Source organism: Syngnathus scovelli, chromosome 22, assembly GCF_024217435.2.
Source record: "Syngnathus scovelli strain Florida chromosome 22, RoL_Ssco_1.2, whole genome shotgun sequence".
Classification (NCBI taxonomy): Eukaryota; Metazoa; Chordata; class Actinopteri; order Syngnathiformes; family Syngnathidae; genus Syngnathus; species Syngnathus scovelli.
The window spans coordinates 824,859-842,271 of record NC_090868.1 but is presented as its reverse complement, the minus strand read 5'-3'; the positions used below and the strand labels follow the sequence as shown (position 1 = coordinate 842,271).

Below are 17,413 nucleotides of genomic sequence, written 5' to 3'. Positions count from 1 at the left end.
TAGCTCCTTATCAAGATGCCGAGTGATTGAGGAGCTTCACAATGTGAAGTAGCACTAAAGTGGCCATTGATTGGCGAGGCGACGTAGGGACGGATGGAAAGCAGGAGGGCTGATTATCTCAGGCAAACAAACGGCATTTGGTAATTGCCTTTGTAACAAAACACGCTCACACAAAACCCAGGAATCGATGCAGCGTTTGTCAGCATATTCACGGAAAAAAAAAAAAAAGGGATGGACTCAACGCAAGATCGTGATCATTTTATTAGCTGGTTTCACATCTACAGAAAGTCAATAAAATAACTGTTGCTTAATTGTTGCATATATTTACATATTTTCATACCAGAGAAACTAAAGCAGGAGCGGTTGGGATTGTCACTCAGAATTGAGAGCATTTCCACTTGCGGTGTTATTCAAAGGAGCTGCAGCAGCAGCAGCAGCAGCATGTGCAGGCCAACAGCGAGGAATCCTCCAGGGAATTCTGTGGAAGTGGAAGCCGGTCCAAGAAAGGAAAAAAAAAAAAAAGCCTCAGGTGCGCCTCAGCCTTGCCTTGCCGTGCAGCCAGCAAGCACGCCTCTTAATTATTCCCAGAGTTTCACTTGGTGACGTGAAATTTGCAAAGCGGGTCGACCGCCAGTAGAAAATTCTCACAAAGCCATGCTTGGGAAAAAGACACGGGAAAAGTGCTCTTTTGGTTCCAGGTGGACATCTTGGACTCGTTGTCAGTCGGCGGGTTTTTGGGGGAAGGTTTGGTAGGCTTGCCTGTCGTGAGGAGATCTGGAGCGAGCTCATTTACCTGCTGATTGATTCGAAGCACCTGTGGCTAAAGTCAAACTATGGCAGAGTTTCTGGAACTTTCTGGAATTGAGACCTCTGCTGTCATGGGAATTTTATGGACCTCTTGCACGGGAAGAAGAGCTCTTTATGTCCTTTTTCTGTAGCATTGTAAACTTGCACTTTTCCATTTTACGTGCTTGGGCGCCTTGGATTTATCGACGGTGTCTACTTTTGTATCTATTACACAAACACGGGACGGCGTCCAGATGATGGCCATAAAATAAGAGATGTCTCGCCGCGATGGCGTTCTGGCAAGGTCCTGATTTGAAGGCGCCTTCGGGGCCACAGGAAGCAGGCTCGCAAGATTCCTGGAGGAGATAAACAACAGCGCAAGTGTCTGGCTTCCTCTCCGAGGGCACGCTGAACGACGGACGGGTCGTGGGTGTCCTTCCGGGTCAACATTTTCAAGAAACGCCAGGAAAAAAAGTTGCAAACTGGGTCATCGTGGCCGTTGCGGAATTTGTGACTTGACAAGAACAAGACACTCGACAAAGTCCAGAGACGGCGAAACACAAACAAACTGCTGGATGGATTCACAAGCAGGTGAAAGCCCGAGTTTATTGCCTACTACGCTCCTCGGCAAACGCAAATAAACAGGCGGACTGATGAAACGCATCCATCACACCTTCTTTTACGCCGACACCGGATGATAGCCATGATAATACCCCGCTGATAAGCAGAGAGTCTGACTCTGTTTTACGCTCCGTTAATTCAAATCCGCCTTCAAAGTGTAATTTCGGAGCGACGGCGAACCCTGGAGAGCAGCAAGACCGCAGGAAAGCACGTTTCCAGCTGCTTTTAAACACCGCGTCTCGCCACATGCGTGTCAATTACACTCAACAAGCACTGCGTATTACGGGGGCGGATGTAAACTTCCAAAGGGCGTTTGGTTCCCTGCCTGCGCCGGCAAGGTTAAGGAATCGCATGGAACGCAATAAAGGCTGACCTCCTGGGAGAAAGGAGCCCCGTTGCTTGAGAATTAACAAATGCTTTACGCCACGCCGTGTATTTACATCAAAGAAGCCGTTGTTGATGGCGAGGGCCAAGTAGGAAGTCACGCGAGCGACAATTTGCGGAGAAGGTCGGGGCCGCTTCAATTTCTAATTCAAAGCCTAACCTTGTTACGGCGACGGACGCCAAACGCCAAGGTGGCTAATGCCGGCTCGTCTTGTAAATGACTTGTGGCATGAATCGTCTGGTCTCTGGTTATTGCGCAGATTCTCAAAATCGAAGCTGGATTCGTACCATGATGTAAAATGAAGACACGCTGAGGTGTTTTAGACAAACATTTATCTGATCTGCAATATATACTATTCCCATTTCTCCTGTTCCAATTCCCTACCACGGCCATCTCGCGCCTCAAATTCATCAGTCAAGCTTGGAAATAAGGCAGAGCAACACTTCTGCGCTGGTTTCCTCCTCTCTGCTGATGGCCGTGTCCAATATTTGGACCATTTGCTGCGGATCTCAGCAGGTACACACTTCAGCGACATTCTCATTCCTGTCTTCATTTTCTGGTGCGATTTCACAGCATAATAGCGCTCACAAATCATCCGCCGGGCAGCGGAGCCCTCCCGCTGTGAAATTGATGCTCCTTCACCTCAAAACAACGGCGACTGCTTATGAGGGTTTCATGATGTCATAACTTTAGCTGCTGACAGGGGCACTCCCCGCCCAGGAATGGCCAAGCGGGACGACGGGGGTAGCATCAAACATGGGCATGCTACCGAGAGACACGGCGGATTTATGGCAACCATCGGACATGCTCCGTCGCGCCAAAGATGACCGACTTTTATCCGCCTAACGTTGAGTGATGTGAACGTAGCCCTGCCTCCCTAGCATAGCGTGAGGTATGCTGAAAAAGACTCACTCTGAAGGGGGACGGGGTAGGGTGCCGGAACTGATTCCTTGCATATCTGTTCGTTTCAATTGGGTGAGATGATTTGAGAGTGTCGTCACAGAACCAATTAAACTTGTACCTCAAGGCACCACTGACGCAATGATGTGGATTGACTGGCTCACGACGACGGTCCTTAAGGCTTGATTGTATTCCAACTATTTCTTTGAGTTGAATCCAAACGGTGTTTGCATGAGACACCGTATAAAGGCTAGACAGCTGGTGAGAAGAGCGAGCGAGTGATCTTGGCAGACAGAGAGCATCTTTGAGTTGGCGGGAAGCGGCCGACCATGACAGACAAGTGACAGGGGGGAGGGTCAAACGGAAGCAACGCGGCGCAGCGTTTTGGAGGAAACTCTTCACGTCCTCTTGGGTGCCGCCCATCCCGGCCTGTCAGGTGGGAGCGACCGGGTCGAGGGAGGGCAAGATGCCTCATCAATGCCGTGACAAGCAGACGGAGGAGGAAGTAATTCAGGGAAGATCGGTTTTCCCCCAACCTTTGCGTTCAAATGGACACAAAAGTTAGCTTTTCCGAGCCTTCCTTACAGAAACCAGTAGCCGGGCGGATCATTACGGTGATGGGAGGTAGGTGGGATAAGCGGAACGATGAAGTGGGAGGCGAGCCAGATGACAAATGCCAGCGTGGCCGGTCCACGAAAGGAGAAAAGAAGCGCCCAAATAAATCAGCAGCCGGCAGATAATTGGACGAGTGGCCCTCTCGGGCAGCGTCGCGACGGACCCGAGAAAAGTGATATCGTAATTTGCAATTAACGGCGGGGAGGACGGAGCGGGGAATGGGTTCCTGTTGGATAAGTCGCACGAATGTAATACCTGACAGAGCGGCGGCCATACTCATTATGGTCGTTTAAGTTGGGCCGAGTGTCGCTGCTCGAGACGCTTCACTTTCGCACGTGGCGTCCCCAAGCAATCAAGGCGACAGGGGATGATAGGCTATATGCACGACACCGTTTTCCATTGCCGCTTCCAATATCAACCTTTTACGGGAAATAATTTATGGATACCATCTCCGTGGATGAGTCGCTGTTTTCATCTGCTGAAACTTTTCCGCTCCGGGTCGGAGTGAAACGGGTTGACCTTTGCGCCGCTAATGAAGCGTTAATTACGAGTCTCATTATGAGCCATTAAAGTAGTGCTTAAAATTCCACTCGTGTCAAGTTTGTGATTGACAAAGTCTGACGGGAGCTTTGCTATCCCGCGAAGCAATTAAGACGACTCGCCTGACCCAGTCAATATCGGCGCTTTCGCTTAAGTCTCATTTGGCAACGGGCCGCTGCCGCCGCCGCAGCAGCCGCCACCAAGCTGCTTGGTAATCCCGACCCATCCCGCCCTGCTAACCGCTTCCAATTATAGGTGACTGGGGGATGAGACCTCCATCTGGTTGAGGTTCGCTGGCCCCCGCGATCGATGGCGCGAGCAAAGTGCGTCAAATTGCAGGAAAGCGAGACGACCTTGCCTTCCCGCCTGATTGACAAAGTGCATCTAGACATTGGTTAACCAAACTGTTACAAACGGGTCAACGTTGCATGTTGATCTCATTTTATTCCAGGTTTCCAAATAACTCATTTGAACAGGGGGGGGGGGGTGTCGACGTATCTGCTGTACGCACATCGATCCACCTATCCAATTTATTCCGAGCTTCATTCTTCCAGAGAAAGCCGTGAAGCGCGATCACGTGACATTTTCCAAAAATGGCATATCTCCAAGTGGGATTAATGGGATTTGGGGGGTGGGGGGGAATTGCATCATGATAAAGGTTCCGAGCTAATAAAAAGTTAATATTGAGCATTTGCGCTGCATTGCCAAAAATGTATTACATGGATGGAAATGCGTCACTTTCATCTTCTTTTCCCGCCCACTCAAACGCTAATTGGCGGGAGAGTTTTTCCCCCCAAGCTCAACAGCGCCTCGAGAAGACGATACGCTGTAATCCCGACACGGGATTAAAACGGGATAATCAGACGTTAGTGTCAACATCTGCGTGAAACGAGAGCGGGAATAATGACGTGCCTGTTTTCTGTTTGGATTAACAGCACATCACTTAATCAAGTGGACTAAATTCGCTCATAGCAAGACAACACGCTAATAACGCCGCCGAGGGCGAGGTGACGTCTGACGCAGCATTCGATTGTTTTCTGTAACACTTTGCCAGCATCCACGCAAGAAGGGAGAAAGTGCATTTGCAGACCGGAACTTTTAAAAATGGCCGACTTTTGTTATCATTTCTTTTTGTATAGCACTGATGGTGTCTATAATTGCTTGGTGATGGCGACGGTATAAAGAGGTTGGACTAAGTCCCCAGCGGAGGCCCAGGTAGCAAACCCGTCCGTCACTGGAGGAGATTCAGTGCAATTATTCACTGTGAAGAATAATCATACACTTTGCGGGAGGTTTGTGACAATTAAAATTGAAGAAGTGAGCGAATGCAAATGAAGAACGCCATCCAAGACGCTCGGAAAACTCGCTCGATTTTTTGTTCGTTCTAAAAAGGCTTAAAGACTGAACTCCGCTAATCTAAAAGTGAGGCTTTAATACATCTCCGACAGGGTTTAAATGTGATTGGATTACACTGCGGGATTACCTTGAGGGGGTTAGCTCGCTTCCCGCTCTTAAAAAGCGTCCGTAGCAGTCGTGACAAAGGAGAAAGGAAGAATGAAATTAAATTAAATGCAAAATGTCCCAAAAATATATTTATGGGAAATTCCAGCTCAAAGTAATTGAAGTAAATTAAATTAAGGCCTATATCTGCGGCACACTTTTCAAGAAAGGTTGAAATAATTATCAAAAGTCGCAGTCCTAAGTAACATAGTTTAATAAATGACATTAAATAAGATTGAATTTAGAAAGTAAATCAGCCGCTGCATCTAACACCTTCCAAACGTAGGTGTTATCTCCTCACATTCTTGCGTTTGTTTTTTATTTTTATCACCTCGCTCATATTTAAGCTCACTCGCTTTCACACGTCGCTTGCTTATTGAGAAGAACAGCACTCTGCTAGTTTTAAAATAACGCCAACATCATGGTAGCTCATGCCGCAAAACGTCGTCTCATCTGGCCTCATGCCACCCGGACATGGGGCCAAATGTTCCCAGAATAGCAAACTTTCCCAAAGTTACTTTATAAATTCATATAAGGTGGAAAAAAAACAAATCACACGCCGGATAAGCCGAGTTCGTCGTCACGCAATCAGCGGTGAATTTGCTGGCAGCTCGTCAGAGTCTAATTATGTATGCGTGTACCTCCAAGGTGCCTGATGGCAGCTGTTCCGCCGCAAAACTCAATTATCCGCTGAAAACAGGTACTGTTTCCCCCAGTAAGGTTTGGCCAACCATGGTTTGAGCTCCTCGTGTAAAAACGTCAAATTTTACTCCAAAGTTGACGCATGTTGTCTTCTGTGCAATGAATTGCATATGCCTACAAATGTTTCAACTCCTAAATTTTCATCTGGACACGTTGTCAAGAAGCATCGTTTTTTTTGGAGTGTTGAGTGCGAGCTGGCAGCGTTCTGCTCTTCCAGCCGCAGATGTGATCTCAGTCAACACTGACGACAAGCCCAGCCTCCCCTTTTGCTCCTTTGTCAGCCTCCCCCCAAGGGGTGAGAGGTAATCCTTGGAGATGGAGGAGATAGAGTACAAACAAGCACATTGGCGTGGGGTCAGCCCACGCACACTTTTCCAACCGCGAGGGACGTTATTAACGGGCCTCCCGTGTGCCGATGAGATCCGTTAAGCTCGGATCCTCAATCTGACGTCGCTTTACGAATAAGCGGTGACGATTAGAGAACATCATAAATGAATTAGAGAAGCCGAGGCAATGATCATTAGGCACGTTTTCACCATAAATTTCCCAAAATGACGCTCATTAGTTTTTTTTCCGCCCCGCCGCAGCTGTTTAGTTTCGAAACAAGGCCGTGTGATGAGACAACAACGGCTAAGGCCATTATCAGCAAAGTCCATCTCCTCAGCAGACATGCACGCAACATTTCGTTATCGTCACCATCATTAGGGCCTTCAATGGCATCTTTTAAATCCCCCAAATCAAGACAATCTGGCGCTTTGCTCTAAACGTCATTTTTATGCAATAACGTAGGGACAGAAAATTCCAATGCAATCCATGAGGATCGAGAGTCCATACTTTCTTAGGTTCGTCTTGGATGCTAACGCTACGGCTTTCCCTGCGCAGCAGCCATGACGAATTACCGCGGAGCTGGAGGAAGACCTGCCCCTCACTTCCCTATTGGCCAGTTTGGCATCAAGTCGCACTTGAGCCCGCCCTCCGAGATGCAAAAGCAGCTCTGCTGGACCTGTAAGTACCAGCACAGTAAGAATCCATCTCGACGGGATCAAACCCACCGACAGTCAGGTCTGAAGTGATGTTTCGGAATTGTAAAAAGCAATTCTTCAGACCTCGCTGCTTCTACTTTAATGTACAGACACGGTACATTTACATAATGCAGCGCTCTACTCAGCCTAGCAGGTAGCATCCATTAGTGCAAATGACACGCAAGTGCAAATGATGCATACACCAAAGACAGTCAGTCCTCCTTGATGTAGTCGAGTTTCCTCTGTCTGCCTCACTTATTATTACGGCTCACGCGTCTGGCCGGTATAAAGACCTTGAGCCTCTCGACGAGAGTTAAACATTTTTCTTTTCTTTCTTTTTACAGAGCCGCAGGAGCGAGAGGTTAATCGCTGAGCGGAAGGAGATCGTCTCAGGTAAAGAATGCTAAGCGTTGCCTTTCTTGCACGTCAACACATTTTCAAACTGAAATTGCTGAAGGGGAGAGAACTCTCAGCATATTGCGACGCAGAACCGTCCCGAAATAAATCGGACCAGTTGCGAGGACAATACCACCCATATATCCATCCGATTTTCTGATTGGTTGGGATAGCAAATGTGGGTCAAATACGGTCAAGCATGCACTTGTGAGCATCCTTACCCCCAACGTCTATTGTTGGGGTTGCAAGCATTTTAAAAGTCATTGAACGCATCCTATTTGACACCGCACGAGAACTGGCATAATGGCGGCCGTGAGAGGACACGGCGTCCGACGCGCTCGCACTCGGGGGCCACTTGTCGCCTTGTTATCAGGCACCGTCGCGCACACTTGCGACCGGTGTTTGATGGCCCGACACCGGCGTCGAGGGCTCTCGGTTGCCATTACGGCGAGGCTGAGCGGCGGTGCTAGTTGGGGGGGGGGCTGATAGGGGTGGGGCACACCGTAGGGGGGGGCGGGGCTGATCCGTATGCGGCGAGGCACCAAACGGCATCCATTAGAGGCGAGACGCGGCGCCAGCATGCGGCTAAAAGTGTCAAATATGTATGAGTGAGCGACATCCTCCAGGCAATTAATGCCACCGTTAAGATGCGCACCTCCTCCCTGCAGGCGTGCAGATATGCTCTTGTTGAATTTTTTACAGCACGCTCATCTCCAACAACACTGGCCACGGGCTTGCTTGTATAATTAAACAATCAAGTGGATGTTTGTCATCAGAAAAAAAAATTCCAAAGTTGATAGTGTATCCTGTATTTGACTCCGGATATGATGACTCAGTACTTGGTTCTTTCCCTGAGGTTATTTTTCTCTCTTTGTCGCGGGTGACATTGAACTATTATAGGTTAGTGATGGCGAGTTGGCTCAATGTTAGCTAGCATAATAGATCATCATTCCACCTGTATTGAGACTCGTTACATCCAAAAATTACAACTATTGAGCTTCTGTTGGCTAAAGTGGCCTTTTATAGTGCCACCTGTTACTTTGGCATTTCAACATTGGTGAGAGAGGGGAAAAAAATAAATAAAACATCCACCTGTGTGCACTGAGCGTTTGATGCCGCCTGGCTTTGTGTTGCGGAGCCCCGCCGGTCAGCGGGTTATCGATCGCGGAGTGCTGAGAAGAAGAGCAACTCTCGGTGGGGGAAGCACTATTGATTGCGCTTAAAGTGACATGATGGAGAAGGTCCTCTGACATGTTATCTGTATCGCCACCAACAGACAGAGTGCGCGCCCGCGGAGCGCACCTGATTGATTTGCGCTCGCGGCCATCAATCCCGGCGAGCCGAAATAAGTTGGCTATTATTCAGCGCCGCGCGCGAGAACCGCGGTCCACGTTGGTTGCGGCGCACGTTAACGTGGCGACGTGTGCGCCGACGCCACCTGTAGCCCGCTCGCATGATCATACGTCAAGCAGAATTGCCTGCTGCCGACGTCAGGCTGTCGCGAAGTCGAAACAAATTGCGACGTAATGGCCCCTGCGACAGAGTTTTTCATCTGATGCCATTTGTCGACATGACAGCACTTTGATCTCGTTTATTGACATGAAAGCGCTTCATTGTTGCGTAATTGCGTTTTTATGTGACAGCGTTAGCTTGTCGTGACGTCTTTGAACTGATTTGGCTTTCCAACTAACTTTTCCTTTTTGCACTTGTGAAATGGACTCCTTCCTGTCACCGCCGAGATAGGGAGCTAACGGACTTGGGATGCAGTCTGTGACATTGCCCTTGAGTGCGCGACAAGAACAAAAGTGTCTGACCGCTAATGAAAGCCGCTTTCAAGCGGCCGACTTGCTCTGATTGATATTTTTGCGAATCCATCTCAATAATCTAGCAGGAAATTGCACAGGCGGCCGCTAATCAAGATACACTCACCGAGAGTGTACGAGTCCTGCGCGCCTTGAGACGGAAAATGTAAAGATAAAGAGAAAATGGAGACTGTGTGTGTGTGTGTGTGTTTTCTGTGTGTGTTTGACACAGACAACTTAAATAAGCGGGCAACAAGATACAGTAATGGTATTGTTATAAATCGATGGCCTGTGCTTATTCCTATTTTCTTGCCAGTGCTACACAGCCAATTAGTCGCAATACATTCGAAAATGCTAGCATTGGTATTTTTTTATGAAAAATGCAAACTCAGTTTTACACATGAGCTTACATATAGCGTATATGATTGCAACTAATACAGGTACCTTTTTGTACAAAATCGAAACCCATGAGGTTAAACTGTGTTTTTGTCTGATAAGTTTATTTTGTAAAGAAAAACGACTACAAACCTTTAGGGGGAACAAGCCATAAGTGGCTTTTTAGCCGTTCAATTTATTGCATGCATTGTCTCCTAATCAGAAAGTTGCAGAGACAGCAGGTGGATTGATGTACATACATGCATGTTGAAAACGGCATCTCTGAAAATCTCCGACATGCTAATACATTTTAATCATCGCCGTATCGCTGGGATTGGCTCGGGCGGATTAGCGCTCCCACATAGCAGCAGCACCTGCGACCGGTCGCGCTGTTAATTAGCCGCTAAATGTCAACATACGAAGCACGCCCGATTCGGTGTCCATCCTTGGATCACACGTCAGACAATTAGAGGAGGACACTCTTGACCTCCGCTCGTGGCATCACAACAGGCGGCGCCGTCCCGGCAACCGCCAATTACGGCTGCGTCCGTCTTTGCTAGCGGTGGAATAATGAGCTCAAGCAAACAGCAATTATTGGAAGCGGGCCATTGATTAGGTGCGCGCGTTAAGAGTGGGCCGACGGAAGCGTCCGCACCTCCAAATATCTCTTTGATAGCAACATGTGACGTACCGGGCCTTTGTCTCTCTCACTCAGCGACTCTGAATTATTCACGCCGCTAAATCCACTTGTGTGTCAGACAGGAGATAGATGGTGTCCCTTCAACATTTATTCACACTCCGGCATTCGTTTAGTGCTTGATGATAAATCTATTTATGGCGGCGCTACCGCGAACATGAATTATGTATGTCGTATAGATTGGGTCGGCATATAAAGACGCGAGGAAAAACGCGGGAGCCCCGCAGCTCATTATTGGAACTTGCTGATTAATGTAATCTAGCCATGTAAATTCAATGGGATTGATATTTCACACGCCCGTTCTGTGCAACAAGCGTGAAACACGCGGCGCAACAAAGTTTGAACGGAGGTCAGCGCCGCCTGCCGAGTCAAATATTTCCATTTTAATTGTGCAATATTCCTTGAAGTGTCCGACTCGTCCACGTTGTTGCCGTAGGGCCATTTCATTTGTAATTATGCATTGGTAGAAAAACGGCAATAATGCGCCCGGGGAGAACGAGACGGAAACTTCCAGAGTCCCGCCAAAAAGGCGAGCGAGGATCGCCCATGTAATTGCATGCCAGGTTACAAGACGGAACATTAGCGGTGCTTTGGAGGGAATTACGGGCACATTGTGCTGGGATAAAGGATGGCGGTGAAGGCCTGGCGAGCGAGCGAGCATGATGAGGCCGCTCTTTCGCATCATTACCATTCATCAGTGTTATCATCATTAGAGCCGTAAAAGGCGCTACCGCGCTCTCTATAATCTTCGGTGAAGCCTCTTTGCCTTTGCCGACGGACACTTCTAATTTGCCTCCGTGTTGGAGTCGCTCGCTGTGTGGGCAAGATGAAAACTGCAATTTTATGGGTAACTTGCTGTCAAGATGGCAGCTACGCGCCACTGAGTACGAGAGGTGCGCATCGCTAAGTGAAAGGCAACTGGCCTTTTTTGTTTCCGGTAATATTTTTTTCATTATATTATATTATTCCCTGCAAATGTGTTTCAGATGTATTGAACAAAAAACTAATTTTATGCCAGCACCATGTATTTCTACATTTATTAGTTTTAATTCCAATATTCTTGCATACTCTTATTTTACATTAAAGCCAACTGCTTTTTATAAAGCATTTGCACTATGTTTGTTTTGTTTTTCCATTGGGGAAAAATGAGTTCAGTACCCCCAAAATAGAAAAAAAAAAAAAAAACATGTCCTGTCTGACAATACAAGAGGGAATGATGGGTTGCGTTCGTTCCAGCGTCACAGCTGGCTTACTGCACTTTGGTAGCCTCATGCTCATCCATCAGAAAAAGGCAAAGTCCTCCCAAAGTATTTTATGACACGCCGCAGGAGTTAAAAAATAAGAAAGAAGAGAGACACTCGTCTTCCTTCTGGAAAGCTCTGGCGGTCGTTCGTCGGATCAATGTCGTGACTCTGCCGAGTCATTCAAGCGGCACGTCTGGGATACTCGGTTCATAACGACACTCTCTTGTGTGGGTTTCGATTCAGCGTGTCAATAGCATTCGGTAAATTCTAACTCGAATGCAGAAGCGGTCGCCAGGCCGGGAGGGCGGAACGGTTGTGCGACTGCTTCTGAGGTGCACTTAGTTCGCAGATTGGCGATGGCGGAAAAGGTCGTGTGGCTTGGTCTTGAATGTGAGGTGTCAGCATTTGATGAATGTCTGACTTCATCATTGCGCGATTGAACTCGGGCAGGATGATAAGCCGCGAGGAATCGCTGATGGATGGGCCCCCTTCCGCGGAGATAAGACTCATTTCGGGCGGACGGAAACGAAAGATTCTATTTTGACTTTTAAGACCTTGCGTGTATCGCGTCGGGTGATCTCATTCGACTCCGTCCGTCTCCGCCGCAACAAAAGGTGTGACTTCGCAGGACGGTCGAGGAACGCGCCGAGATACACGCCGCTGGTTTGAGTAAATAGCGTCAGTTTGTCAAAGGTGAAGCATTTGTCAGGTTAAATCCCCGTTGCCTGTAACACCTGATCCTTTGAGCGATTACATTGTCCTTTTGTCTGATGTCTTAACCAAAACGAACAGTCTTTTTTTTTTTTTTAAACGTTTTTACTAAGGGAATTACATCTTCAAGCGTTTGCTTCATCGCCGTTCACATCACGGTCACTTGGAATTAATCTCAAGCGGACACCTAACGCTCACTTGCCTTTTACCCCGCGGGCATGCCTGTTAGGAAGATTTAGCATATCTTCAGCTGCCTACAATTGATTTGAGGTGATTCCCGGCGGAGCGGAGTAAATGAAATGTCAACATCTGTGACGTGTGATGAAAATTTATGGCACGAGCCCACGACTTTGGCGGGGACAGAAACGAGAGCGAGATAATGGCACGCGCTCGGAACAGTCGACATATTACGTGATACTGCGGAATCGCTCCGAAAACTGTCATCCTACAAATCAGACAAATTTAATTTGCTCTCCCGTGTTGATCCTCTATCACAACAAATTCCAGAACCGTGGCAATTATTCATCTAGCGTTCATTTTCCGAGGTTCACGGTCACTTTGTTAAAAGAGAAGAAACGTCACCATAATTGACCAATAACTGATTTAGTGGGTTTTTGGTATTGTACCTTAACCCTAACCCTTTATTAGTGTTGAAGCATTTCTGGGCAATATCTGGCTGGTTTAAATGGCCCAAACGACGCATCGAGCGTCACCCCGCATTGCAGCAAATTAGTTTCAGTGGGCTTTCAAAGCGAGGAATATGAAGAGATTCATCACAGAGGCACGAGGCACTTGTCATACGTCGATAGCGAGTGGTCGCCGGCCGTCGCGTCATCATTACATGCGAGGCCACGCGGCGTGATGAATCTGGGTCGCCGGGGTGCAAGCGAGGTTGGATCAATGGTGGGCGGATGGCCTTGATTCAAGCAGCCCTCTTTTGGGAAACACTATTAAGAAAGTGGAATCCCACTCAGATATTCCAGAAAAGACTCGATTAAAATTGAGTGTTGCTTATGCAATCGCCGTCATGGAAAATCAGTTGCCATTGATAAGTACAATTTATCCCGGCCAGGAAAATCCTTCTAATGGATCGATCATTCCAGGAGGGACCATTATGTGAAGTCAAATATTGTATATCCCAGTCGTTCCGGGCAAATTTGTTCTTGGGGATAATTACACATGACCGCCTTGTGGGTCAATAGCCATTAGTGATTCGTTTTTGGAGTTTGTGAAGCGTGTGGCTTTTAGAAAAAAGTCAAAGACAGACATGTATTTATAAATTAGAGCTATCCGTGAGAAATTGAGCTGCCAGGAATCAAATATTCATAAAAAGAATGGGAATGCTTCTTATCTAATCTGCCTGTCTGCGCGGTATTAAAGAGTGAAATACGCGGCAAGCAAAAGAAATGGAATCATGAGCTCTGGGGAGTCCAAACGCTTTGATCGAATCCATTTTTCTGACATGCATTAATCACACACGCGCACACACACACACGCACAAAAATGCATGTTCGCTAATTCCATCTGCAAGAATCAATGGCAATGAAAAGTTGACAGCAGCATGGGTGACTTTGATCAATTGTTCCGAACGTATTCAAATTAACCTGGTTAGCGCTAATGACAATTAACAAAGCTAAGCTGTTGCTTAAAACATTAAATGAAGCTTTTAATCACGAGGAATGAATTTGTGGTGCCGACACTTGTATCTGGTGCTTTTGCTCCGCTAGCGCTAAACGTTAGCCGTCTTTTATCACGCCCGCGCGGGCCAACGTTGCTTTAAAAAAGATTTTAAAAAAAGTATTAGTGGCGGTTACGCAAGAGGCGCAAAGAATGCAAACTCCTACGTGTGCAGTCTGAAAACGGATCAATAGACTCACCTGAAAGAAGCCCACCTCGCACAACAAATCCCCCACCCCCTCACTAATGATGCTAATGCTCTCAGGGATTGTTTATAGCGCCGATAAGGGTGGTGACCTCATATGTAATGTCCTAATCTGAAAGACCGCATTGTGCACATGCGGCCATGTTGCTGCTCAAATGTCAGCCGTTCATAAGTGGTTTATTATCTTTTTAAATCCTTTCAAAAGAGCACAGCGAGAACTGAGGGAGCGCTGCACACGGCTGATAGCGCCAAGTGCCAGTTGGCGCCCCCGTATGGCGGTGGCGACACATTAAGGCACCCCTTTTGCCATGGTACAATTTACATAATTTACATCAACAAAAGTCGAAACAAGTACATGACATAAATGTGACTACGATAGCCAAAATAATATTGTCCTGGTTTCATGTTACGCAAGAACCCTATTTGTTAATCCAACCCTCATTTCTTAGTAATGGCGGCATTCCCGTGAAAGCTTTGGTTCACCAACAGAAACATAAATGAGTTGAGGCATTTTTGTTTCCATGGTAACTCGCCGACTGACCCACAAAAGATGGAGCCATGTTTGCTGTCGCTTTAAAATCAATTGTGGCATCATTTAAATCCCATCCTCTGGGCTGGAACCCTTGTGGCGTATCATGTGTGCAATGTGTGTGTAGTTGTCTAAGTGTGTGTCTTGCATGTGTATACGCACGCATTTGTGTTACACCTCATTTAGTAGCGCTCCACGGGGGAATGGAAAATCAACGGAGGGAGCTTGAAGAATAAACAAATCAAAATCATGAAACCAGTACAAAAAAAACAACAGATTTTCCTTTTCTACTGACTGCCCCTGGTGGTCTGAAAGTGTATTACTACAGCAAAAAAAAAAAAAAAAAAAAAAAAGAAAACGGTCAATTTGTCGCTTTCATTTTGCACAAGTCAAAGGTGACATTAAAACACTTTTGGCGACACATTGTTGACTATTAGCTCAATTGAATTTAAGAAAACGAAAAGGCTCAGAGACGCAGTTGCAATGTGGAGCGCTGACATTTGAAATGAATGGATAGATACCCGCCATAGAAATGGTGAAGGTTACATTCTAAAAATAGACAGCATCTTGATCCGGAGCATAACTCCTCAACTATCGACGATTTGAAGTATATCAGGGAAACATACTGGAAATAAAGAAATAGTATTTTGAGGTCATTTTCATTGGTCTCAATAATGTAAGAAGCTGCCGTCTGGATTTTACGGCTCGGATTTACTCGACCAAACATCGGAGTCCAAAAAGAAAAGCTTTTCAGCGCTTTTAATTTCCCAGGCAGTTTGTGGGAATGGAGAACTGCCGGCTGCTCTACTCTCCCTTTTTAAATGAGCCATGAGAGGGAGTGCGTTGTTTCCGTCAGCAAGACAATGATCGCTCACTGTGTGTGCTATTTGCTTTGTGCCCGTATAACTTCATGTTGCGTTTATGTGCCTCCACTCGTCGTCAAATAAGCTCTCCCGGTGTATCCTGGCGGCCCTTTTTCCTTGTTTACCGAGCGCACTTGCAATCAAGATAAGAACCCTGCAAACAGTCGCGCTCTGCTCTCATCGCCACCGCCACGTGGCTCGACATCGCTTCCATCGTACGCCCCGTCAAATTACAACAGTGCTCTTTTATTCAAAACAAGGCAAGGTGCTTTTCAGCCCTTGCGTCTGGCCACGGACCATCCATCCAGGCAACTGTGAACGTGTTCCCGCGGCCGCCTGTGGCGCGTGACGTCAAGACCGGGTAGCGGGCGGATTAGCGGGCAATCAAAGTGCATCTTAGCTTGATGCTTGACATTGCTACAACTTGACCTGTGGCGAGCGGGAATAAGACGCTGCCGGCTGGCGGTGCTTTTGCTGCCACTTGAATCGAGCCCGCTTGTGATTGCATATCTGCTTCGGGATTAAGCGACAGGGGGAAAATAGAAAAATCGATTACACTATTTGTAGAGGGTTAAGGAACAGGACCAAAAGCAAAACTTTGCGAATAATAGATCACCACTCAATGCTTTGAGGCCTTGAGATACAAGTGCACTGACTTAAGAGTTTTTCCAGATGTAAGCCGTTATTCGGCCAATTTTTTTTTTTACTTGTCAAGTCGAAAAAAGTCTACTTTATTCATACATGCACAAGTACATAGACAATAAAACTCTAAGGTATACAATCCTGGAAGGTCTCCTACCATATTTACATCCTTGTAATGCACAACTGCTGCTTCCGTTCCATCACCAACGGCCTCCGAGTTAACGCATCCGTTCAGAAGAAAAGGTCTTCAAGCTTGTTTTGATGTGGTGGTGGTCGGGGTATCATGGAGCCCAGCGCAAGTTTTCCGTAAAGGACATAAGACTCGCAGAAGATGATTTTGGCTATAAACTGGGTCAAACGCTGGGCCTCTTCCATGGATTTTGCCTTTAGGGCAGATGACATCAAAATTTGCCAATTAGGAAAATCAAAAATGACAGCGAGCTTCCCTGGGCTGAGGGGCGCTTGGCCGCAGGCAATTTGTTGACGCCGCCGTCAAGACGAACGCACCGCTGTTGCTCGGGCAAACGCTAATTAGTAGTCTGGAATGAGGAGAATTGGCGGTCCGGCAGTATTCCCACCTCAAAGAATAAAGCTGTCAAGCAGCAACGTGAGGGACAGCGACAGGGAGGATGGTTGACTATGTCATTATTAAACAGCTGTGTTTTTTTCCCCTCGTGTTTCCACAGTAACAATTCAAGAGGTGCTTTTGTTTGAATGCAGCTTGCTTTTTTAGGATTTGCCTTTATTAAGCAGAAATGATTGTCAATCCATGGATGGAGGGCCAACACCAGTAATATTGTCTCTTCTCCATTTGGCCACCAAACAAATTGCAAAACAATCCTGAATCCAGTCATTTGCAACCACTGTGCAGCAAGTTAATTTGCCCAGAGAGATCCTCAAAAGACATGTCCATTAAGATCTAATCCATTGACATGGTGCCTGAAGCTCTGTCACGTCGAGAGTTCAGATAGTGGTGAAGTAACATCTGGTATCCTCCCGTTAGCTGCTAATGTTGTCGCTAATGTTGATGAGAGGTGCTCCGGGGTAAAAGTGGTGATGAAGGTTTCACGTCGGGGCCACCTTGGTTGGTGTAGCGCCATATCGTCCATCTGTCTTCTTCTTCTTCTTTGTCATCTTCCACTCCGGTTTGCATCCAAGCTGTTTGGTTCATCCTGCGAGGGTGCAAGGACTGGTCGCCAGA

General features: G+C 47.1%; 1 protein-coding gene and 1 long non-coding RNA gene across 5 annotated transcripts in view; one reads left to right on the top strand and one right to left on the bottom strand.

Annotated features, from left to right (window-relative positions):
* Positions 1-17,413, top strand: part of chrm2a (cholinergic receptor, muscarinic 2a) — a 31,034-nt gene that overhangs the window by 2,681 nt on the left and 10,940 nt on the right. Inside the window, exons 2-3 of one of the 4 annotated variants that reach the window (XM_049760803.2) lie at positions 6,935-7,054; positions 7,416-7,464. The gene's annotated coding sequence lies outside the window, so the exon portion shown is untranslated. Of the gene's footprint in view, positions 1-6,891; positions 7,055-7,415; positions 7,465-17,413 lie in introns of all 4 variants that reach the window. The other 3 variants (XM_049760801.2, XM_049760802.2, XM_049760804.2) reach the window with 3 other exon arrangements.
* Positions 1-17,413, bottom strand: part of LOC125992169 (uncharacterized) — a 35,826-nt gene that overhangs the window by 8,044 nt on the left and 10,369 nt on the right. The window lies entirely within an intron of this gene.